This window comes from Lepeophtheirus salmonis, chromosome 6 (genome assembly GCF_016086655.4).
Source record: "Lepeophtheirus salmonis chromosome 6, UVic_Lsal_1.4, whole genome shotgun sequence".
Lineage (NCBI taxonomy): Eukaryota > Metazoa > Arthropoda > Copepoda > Siphonostomatoida > Caligidae > Lepeophtheirus > Lepeophtheirus salmonis.
The window spans coordinates 43,223,420-43,233,093 of NC_052136.2; positions in this window are offsets into that span (position 1 = coordinate 43,223,420).

Here is a 9,674-nt window from a genome sequence, read left to right on the forward strand (position 1 = left end):
AGATTTATGGAAAAAATAAGATATTAATATACGAGTTATAAGATTTTATTAGCTATCAAAACTGTAGAATTATTTATTATATTTCTTGATTCTTATATATATATAATAATATTAGGTAAGAAGGAAACATTGTCCGTTTTCTTTAAAGTTTCCCAAAATATTAAGCTACATAACTATAATATAATACATAATAGATTGTGAGAAAATTTTAACAGCTGTCTTTGGAAGGCCGGTACTCACTGAGAATGAGATGAATTGAAAAAAATAGTGCCATTCATGTGTTTTTTTCGAATTTTGACTACAATTTTTTCTTATGAAGTTTGTATTCCCCTTTTTCTTAGCCAAACCTCCATCTTCCAGCAATTTTTCCCGTATTACGTTTTGAAAACCATTGCTCTAGAGGCTAATGTTCTACACGCAATAAGATCAAACCGGTTCTTATGTGCCCCAGTGCTCCAGATATAAAAAAGATTCAATTTACATAGGAGGAACAGCGTTTGTCAAATACAAAATGGAAATTTCAAATTGAGAGGACTCAAATATGAATGGCTTTCCACTCGGGATCGTGGAAAAGATGTGTAACAAGACTCAGCAGCGTGTCATGTCTCATACAGATAGCTGAATTGGCTGACTGATGACTGCTATGATTTCAATTGGAAGGAAATATGGCCTAAGCAGTTACGATCTTAATCCGATGGATAATTTTGTCTGGGGATACGATGAATATAAAACAAATCCGGCATGTCGTATCATCAACGACTCTATGATTTATCCCATCAAGGAGACAATGACCAATATACCAAGGAACTACCTCGTCCACGCCTGTTCTTCCTTCTGGTCTGGATACAGGCTGTGATTGATGCTAGAGGCTGATACATCAAATGAACTCTTTTTCAACATGCATATCTAAAACTCAAGTAAATTTCCCAAAAAATGTAGCCTCAGTGGCAATTTGGGCCGATTTGATCTAAACATGCCAATGAAAGTAAAACTCCTTTTTCAACTATGTACTTATTTTAACTTTGCATTGTAACTTTTTGAATTATCCTATAGACATCATTTGAATGATTGTATACACTTTGGTCTACAAAATATTTTTTATCATTCAAAAATATAACAAAAATGGATCAGTATATGAAAAATAAATCATTAATTAATTGTAAATATTAAAAAACTATCAAAATAAGAAAATTTGTTCTTTTTAGTAGAGGGCAATCTACTATCCACTTTTGTTTATAACAAAATTTCCTACCTTTTGACAATCTATTGGATAGCTTCAAAAATGTATAATTCGATGGACGCTTAAGAAAGTTAAAAGGAATATTTATTCTTCAAGAAGCATTTGGAGTTTCCTCAAGACTAACACCTTAAAATAAGAAAAAACGTGAGAAATAGCCAAATATTAAATTCAGTTTATCTCCCATAATCCAATGCTAGAGGGCAAAAAATAAATTCCTTGTATGAACAAGTGTACCATTAAAATATGTAAAAAGATGGACTTAAATATGTGTTTTATTAGACATTTTTTATTCGAATTTGATAGCTATTTACATGAATAACAGCATGGTTTAGACCAAAAAATTCAATCACCAGGTATACACCTACACCTTTATTCCTATTAGTTTTTTTTGTTATTTTGGTAGTGGAGGGGATGGGGGGGAAGAGGTACTAGTATTGATGAGACTTGGCGTCAGAATGATTTTTTCCCTAGTTTGATCTTAAGTGATTCTGATAAACCGATTTGGACTGATAATTCTGAATTTTTGATTTTTTTTTTTTGTTAAAAAAATGTGTTTTTTTTTCAGATATCTGTTGATTTTTGAAAAAATTTCCATAAAAATTTAACTTTTTGTGAATAACTACAGATTTTTTTAAATTTTTTTCCTACAAATTTAATTTTTATCCTGCAGACTGCAGAGTACACTGATTGAGAACCCCTGGTATAGAACACTCGCTACGGGAGAATTGACTGCACAAAGTTGTATATATGAATATATTGTCTCACAGCCATTGACTTTTGATCTCTTTAACTACATAACATGCTTTAGCTGGAGTAAAGATCCCAAGAAGCATTTCTTTACCTATTCCGTATATAAAAAGATATAAATAATGAAAATCAATTTTTTTTTCTTATAAAAAAAAAAGAACAAAAATATAATTGTAATGGTTTCCTTTTATTTGTTCAATAATAAAAACCTGACTTGAATTCTTTTTTGAATACAAACATAAATGAAATAAAGAGAAAGTTTAAGCAAACATTTTTTTTTTTTTTTTTTTTTGAAGCTTCAAGAAAAGAAATGTAATTAAAAATAAATACTTGATGTAAATTAGGTCAGACTTGAACAAGAATGAATTCTGCTCCCTTTTATACAAGAATTCTATTTTCTATATAAGTATTGTATATCTGTTAAACATAAGTACACATTATTTTATGGATCGATAGATGGATAGGGAGGGAAAAAAGCTTTGTGTTTATGTAATTATACAATTTGAAAAAAAAATCGATTCATTAATTATTGTAATTATATATTGTTATCTACTTATCATTATTAATCAAATATTGAAATCATTATTAATAATTTACTATGACACTCTATAATGAATTGATTTCATTTTATATCTAGTGATGGAAATCCGGTGTATTTTTTAGTCCGCCCGTTTTTTTGGAATTACTAATCTAATTAGCTTTTCCTCAGCTGTTGCCATCATGATTTAACATTTTAAAAGTGAAGGACTTTTCCTAATAAATTCAATTATATTCAAAACTTGATTGTAATTCCGTGTGTGGTCATAAATACGAAGATACACCTTGCGGATTTATTGTGGTGTTATAATTGTAAGTCCTCGTTGAACTCAGAGTATGTAGAATTGGGAATCGACATCGGAGTAGTTCTTGCCAATCCCCTTGTTTGTTTCCTTTTCCCCCTTCTTCTCTGATATCTCAACTGATGTCCATCAAACATTCCTCAAATTGTCCGGGTTACCATGTTGATTTTTGTGAAGAGATGTGGATTTTTGAGAAAATTTCGAAAAAAATTGAATTTAACTTTTGAAATTTTTTGCAAAAAAAAAATAATTTTTTTTCAAAATATAATCCTGCAGACACCCCAGCTTATAGCCAATAAAAAGTGATAGGAGCTAAGCTATTCTACTCCCAAACAACTCTTCAGGATTACCACGTTCAATACCGGCTTCTTCTTTACGTACCGGCAGATGATATTTATATACATCACTAGCCATATTTCTCATAATCTAAGGTTTTACTACTGGTGCATGAATTGATTTAATGCTGTCATGAACTCCTTGCCTCAAAGGAATACATGACAAAAAGAAATATAGAACAACATTAAGAAAAAGTTCATTTCTACCTCCACATTATAATGGAATGAAATATCTAAAAGGGGAAGTTGTTCTTCCATTATTAATTATTAGGTATGGATGTATATAGGTAAGTAGGTACTAGGTACATATAATTATATACAACGTACTGACTTATGTATGACGTATGATAAAATATGTAAATTGTATTGCACTACAACGACAAACATACTACGTTCTACTTATAAATACAAATATAATACACATATTTACCAATATTAATGTATGTAGGTAAATAAATATATTACATAGGTATAGAGGTATAAAGGTGTGTGTTGACACATTAGGGAAAATTATATTTAACAATAACTAACAAGTCACTTAAATATATTGAGGCTTGGAACACTTTGCTTTTAAAAATCCATTCTTTAAAACTTTTTATTCTTAGTAATTTATACGCGCCCCTCCGTCTAAAATGCAACACTTTCTTGAATGTCATACCCTTGTCCTATTTGTTATATGTCGATATTTAACCCTGATAACTTATTGTGAAGAATTGTCTAAAGAAATTCTTGACAAGAAATAAGCAACGTAAAAAAACTGCAATTCCAGAGCTATCCGCGTCTGAAAAATCATCAAAAGATATCTCATCCGCGTCTGAAAAATCATCATCAGATATCTCTTAAGTGATAGACTGTAACAGCCTAACTGTGTACTGTGTGACTACAACAGGCACACTACAGGCTTCCACTAGGTCAATATTAAGGCCAAAGAGACCAAAGGAATTGGTTGATGCAGTTCAAGGCACCATTGAAGACAGAAGGGCAAAATGATCGTCAATGGACATGGTCGTGAATTTGACAGCAGTCAGACCACCATGGTGAAGCAAGACTAAAGTATTAATGTCTAAAAGAGATCTCCTCATCAGGATTTGAAGTCGGGTACAGCGTATGATCCGGTGTTTGAAGGAGAATGGGAATGATTTTCTGATTTTATTCTTGTGAATTCATTATTCCAGTTAACTGAACGAAACTTGACAAGAAAAATACCAGTGCTTTTAATTAGTATCAAAGTAATTTAAGTCTATTTCCGGTCGCCCTGTAAGAATTCCGTAATTTATTTTTAGTTGTATCTTCGGGCAGCGTAGATCATTGTTATAAAAAAAATTGAGTTAAGAACTCGCAACGAGTTGAGTAGCTAAAGTTCATTAAAAACGAAAAGAAAAAGGACGTTCATTATCACCGATGCATAAAACATATGTTGTTGGTATATAAAAATAACATATCTGTGAACCGTAAGGATTACCTTAGCTATCATGCTCCTTCTACAGCAAGGACATAGAGGCTAGAAATACTCGAATGCCGATCTTCAATTCCATTTCGAGTTCAACATGGACTTACAACTTGAACTCCCGAGCAAATCCTTAATCTTACACTCCGTCATTTATGAGAACTTTTCTCCTAAACATAAACATTTAATTATTAGGTTATTTATCTCAATCTGTTCAAAAGTTATCATTGACTATGCTGTTTCAACGTTTTGTCTTACCTTTGATCTTTACTTCTCGAAATTTACTTAGAGTTAGATATCTTAATGTTTAATTCATTACATTAAAACTTGACAGCATATTATAGAAGATGCACTTAAGATATAATTTTTAGTTATTCCTACTATATTGGACAAAAATGATATCAAAGTACGAAGTACCTTACAAACTAGAATGGGTAAACCTCCGCTTACAAAAGAATCCCCTAAAAATTAACATTTATTGGAGTCATGTATCAATATTTGTTCAAAAGTTATGGTCTTTGCGTTGTTAACATTTTGTTTGACATTGACCTTTGATTTTGAACTCTAAAAATTAATCAACCTCTACCTGTTAAAATGAATAAATTTTTTACATAGTTTCATCGAAATCAATTGGTAACTTTTTCTGTAATCGTGCTTATAAATAGACAAACTAAGGAGAAAACATAACCTCCGTGCAACTTCGTTGGGGGATGTAACTACTTCAATATTTGTCCTATCTTCTTAGTTTAAGGCTGTGATCCAATTGGACAAAATATATACATATAATCTCTTTTAATATCTAGGTCTAAATACATCTTATCTGCTGTTTTAAATGAATAAATCAGCAATTTGTTTATAGGTAGATTCTTACTTATTCGTAAAATGTCTCTTTTTATGATATCACAGATGACGCCACTTTATTATTTTCCTTCATGACGTATGCAATTTTTCCTCCCCCTTGCAGAACGCACCTTTTAAATAAAAATAAAGGTGTAATTCATGTAGATTACGTAGTGATTTACTTATAATCAATCATGGATAGCACCCTCTACGCCTCTACGGGAGAAAAAGTGCAAACATAGGTGGAATTTGAAATTTATACTAGGAGGGGGGGGCGCCTTTTCTATTTAATTTCATGCTTACTTAGTATATAAAATATACCGTGTGTCCTTGCAAATCGTGAGCAATTATTTCCCTAAGCTCAACTTTGTCTAGATTCTCCAAAAGTACCAGTAGTAAGACAAGGAAACTTAAATTATTTAGTTTACTTAACATAAACAATAAAACTCCAAAAGTGCCTCCCCCCCTGGCTCCACTATGGCCTCGATCCTAGGCCCGAAGACCTATCAGGTCTTCTTGACTGTTCTTCTGACATATCAACCCTTTAATTTTCCACGGCAGCCTTTAGGGCTTCCACATGAGATGTGGCGCTGGCCTTCCTCAGGATGACGCCCTAGATCTCATAGTAAACAGGTGGACTGTCTGGTAAGAATGGAGGCCACGTTGACCAGTGCCATAAATTGTCCAAGTTTTCTTCAAGACACTTTTGAGTTATTTTGGTCTTGTGGCTTATATGCTTCCTCTCAAGCTCATGATGTTGTCCTTCATCTTTTTAGTCTTGGTTCTTTAACTACTTGGAGTCGGGGACTATGCCGAAAACCTCGTCATAACTCCTTTTCGCGTCAAGAAGCACTGATACATGATATATTTGCCCTCCATCTCAGTTGTCCTTGGTCTATTAAAGAAAATTGTTTCACAAAGAATTGCTCTACCAGTTGATATTAAAGAAAAAATCAGTAAATTATTTAGTAAGTCAATGAAACCTTCCAAAATTTCATTCACGGCCGGGACACACTACTGTGCATTACTCTATAATAAATATGGAGAGTCCAGGGGGCGGCCCTCCCATATATCTTCCTACGATAGCCAACAATATTTACACAAACATGGATCGCATGGTCTTTGTTTCAAACCTTGGTATTTAGAAAATGAGAGACATATTAGGAAAATTTGAGACAAATTAAAAAGAAAAATTGATCAGGGGATCATCGTATTCCCATATGATAGTTAGTTTTAATGATCAGGGTATAAATATATTGAGACTGAGGTTGATTTGATGTCCAAATATACGTTTTTATGTATGTAGAACATAAATTAGTGATCACCTACTCAAATGCTCCATAAAAAAATGCATAAAATACTGCAACCATTTATCCAAAAGAGTATACACCCATACTTAGAATTTACATGCATAATAAAATACGTATTTAACGTAAGTTATAACGTACAAATTATTCTGTTTGCATGGGCACAATAAACATATTTCTTACGTGTTCACAATTCGTAAACTATCACACAAACATTCTTTTCATTCCTTTTAAAATAATAATTATTATTATAACCATACCCCGACCCAAGTCTCCATTGTGTGAGTGTGTACTATGTAGACTCAGAAGATATCATAAAAGTTTTCTATACCCTGAAAATGAAACACTTAAAATAACGTTTTTAACAAACAATATAGAAAGTAAAAAATACCTACAAGATTAATACATGTATTCTCCGTCTTCATCATTCATTTCCTCAGGGGACGAATGATGACGACTTTCTGCTAGGGATGAAGATAACTAAATGACCTCTAATGCAAAAGAAATCCTGAGAGGAACCTATCATATTACTAGAAGTAGTTCACGACATTCGCAGAGTAATTAGGCGTCGCCTACATAACAAATTTTGCTTCCAGATAACTCCAAAGAAATCAACAGTTGTAATCTCCGTTTTTAATGAACACACTCATACATAACAACTCAATGGGGGTAATATCAATTCATTTGAACTCTTCTGGTCTCAACCATGAAAGAATAATCATAACAGTTTGATAAAAATGGGATGAATGATGAATACTTTTCCCTTAAGAGCGCTTATATCTAATTCAAATCTAAACATATACTGAAAATGCACATGAGTTATGATATGCATCAGAGGCCAATAACAAAAACAAACAGTACTCTTGTTATACATGCACAGGCCTGCAATATTTTATTAAAACGACTACGTTAGTATTTCTTATATCCAAAATATTTATATGATTTACATCAGGGAGCACTACATACAGTGGTCCCTGTATACACGCTCGATGCTATATGCGCACAGGTCTGCAATTATTTCATTACTACGACTACATTCTTATTTTTTAAACCAAAAAATGTTTAGGTGCACTTTATAGAGTGCATCCAATGACTTGTTAAATTCCCAACTAAGGAAATAATATTCAATTCTGATTGCCTCTGGTGGTGTCATAAAAAGTTAACCAATTAACTTATTTCCAATAGCTGACGTTGAAATTATAGAATACACCTCTATACCCTTTGCTTAAGCTGTTGTTCATTACCACAAACTGAAGATTTCCATTTATATTTTCCTTGCTTTTTTTATCCCGATATGGACTGATATTTCGGCCAAGACCACGATCTCATACTCTGGACCGAAATTTAATGGCTGAATTAACTCTTCAGTCTATCGATAATGATATTCTTATTTTTCTTCATCTTATACGAGGTAACAAATTTATAATCGATTGCATCAACTGTCGTTGACAACACTTTCATTGTTTTATATAACAAAGAGTATTTGGATTTTGGAAAATCAAAAAAGTAATCCTCCAATACGTCATAACTGAGTCACATTTCAAAATAAAAATCTTTATACACGGAAAAACAAATTATATTTCATGTCATAGATCCTAATAGGGTCCCATTTTCTCGATATGAACTTTGTAATAACCAAGCCGTGAGTTTTTATAAAATGAGAACCAATCAATCAATACTGATTTTTTGTAAAACTGATCTTCACAGAATTTTTCTAGTGGGCCGATCCAGATCAAACTTCTTTAAAGAGCCAAATTTGTTCGTTCAGGCTCTTACTATGATTGTATCTTGCAACCTTTCCTTCAAAGAGGCACAGAAAAATCCCAAAATCAGTTATTAGGGCATTTGTCCCAACTATAGATACACCGTTACTTTTATTATATAATGTAATCTTTCATACGAAAAGCAACGCAAAAAGAGGACCAAAATGAGTTACGAGTTAGCCAAATATTCCAAACTATGGAGTTCATCGCTAAATTATTGTTGAAAAGGTTTCTCAGCTTAACAAAAGCTGATTCTAATTCCACCAATCAGTGTTTAGAAGACTCACAATGGGAAAAGAAGCAGAAACATCGCAAGCTGACAGCAAAATACAACATATATGTTTGTGTTAGTCAGGAAACAGCGTGGGGAATCATCATTCAATAACTGTTGGGAAATGTTCAAAACTTACTAAGGATTAATTCGAAAGTTGAAAACACTGATTAAGGGTAAGTCAAGTAGAAAATCATCAGCTGATAAAAGCACAGTCCAAATGTTTATATTAGTGAAGTAACGCATTGCGATCTAACAAAAGTTATAACGGGTCTAAGACTATTTTCAGGGGGAACCTGTAGGTACATCATTATAAATATATAATGAGGATCTCCTCAATCAATCTGTACTTTAAGAAGCTCTCCATGATGATTGCTCTCATCATGATTCTTTCATAGGTACAATAGTAATTTAGTGAGTGAAGTAGGGAATTAGTAAAATGCAGTAGTTAGTAGTAGCTGCTCAAACTATCACTTACTCGGAGAATGTATAATATTATAACAACTTAATTATCTTTGCCCTGCAGACATAAAGTAACAGAGTTCTTGAGAATATTATGTATAATCTATTCATTTATAATGCTGTACATAAGCAGGACTAGTACGCTCTTGAACAATTCGAGTCCTCAAAAATCAACGTTCTAATAAAGAGTAGGCAGTAATCACCTTAATTAGAATTTTGGTTCAGGGAACATGGGCATGTAGAACTCAAGAATCCATTAATAACTAAACTTGTTTCAATAAACAAAAAACCATCATCGACAAAGTGAAATAGAATGAAGAAGTCAATAGCTTTTGTTTGGAGCATCACCATCATCCTTCTCTTTACACACAAATGAGTCGGCGTGAATTCTTTGACTCGCCCTGCAGGGATCCTATTCAAAAA